This window comes from Pterocles gutturalis, unplaced genomic scaffold, assembly GCF_000699245.1.
Source record: "Pterocles gutturalis isolate BGI_N339 unplaced genomic scaffold, ASM69924v1 scaffold10046, whole genome shotgun sequence".
In the NCBI taxonomy this organism is placed as follows: domain Eukaryota; kingdom Metazoa; phylum Chordata; class Aves; order Pterocliformes; family Pteroclidae; genus Pterocles; species Pterocles gutturalis.
Genome location: NW_010103035.1, coordinates 878 through 1,657, shown reverse-complemented (window position 1 = coordinate 1,657; position 780 = coordinate 878).

The window sequence follows — 780 nt, the reverse complement described above, 5'->3', positions numbered from 1 at the left end:
TGGCCTCAAGGGTGTCTACTGCCCCCCGCTGGGTGCCTGCCACTGAGGTGTCCCCATCGCCGTGGTGAGGAAGAACTGTCCCGAGGTGCTCGTGGCGAGGGGTGACCCACGGCCGCGTGCTGGCACCTCGCCTGGGGGGTCCCACACAGGTGAAAACGGAGAGGGGGGAGTACTGATGAGGAGGAGGAGGGTGTGGGGGCACCCATGGGTGCTGTCACCGCAAGAGGGGCCTTTTTTGACAAATGGAGCCATCCTCGGCCCACCTGTCCCCCCCAGGCTCACATGGGGGTCAGGGATGTCACAACCCCTGCCACGCATGGAGCCCAAGCCCACCCCCCCACGGACGTTCAAGATGGGGTCAGAAGAAATCCCTTGTCCCTGAGCTACCCGTAGCCCTGTCCCCCTACCCATCCTTCCGTGCCCCCCCCAGACCAGCACGTGCCTCCGGTCCACCCAGTGCCACCGCCCAGCCCAGCACTCACCCGCAGCCCCCGTCCCCACCATCCACTCAGCTACTGACCATGAGTGAAACCTGTCCCACTGCCACCTAACACCAGAGCCACCACCCAGCAGCGCTGCTCATACCTGTTAGCCCTTTGGGATGAGCACATGGGATGCCACTTGGTGCCATCCCCCTTGTCCCCTCTGTCCACTCATCCCCTGGCTCAGGTGCTGAGCATGCTTTGCAGCTCCCAGCTCCAGAAAAGCTGTTCCTGGGACAGGAGATGTCACAGGAGACCCCAGTGCTGCCCAGTTTGGCATCAAGGGCTCAGCTGGGGT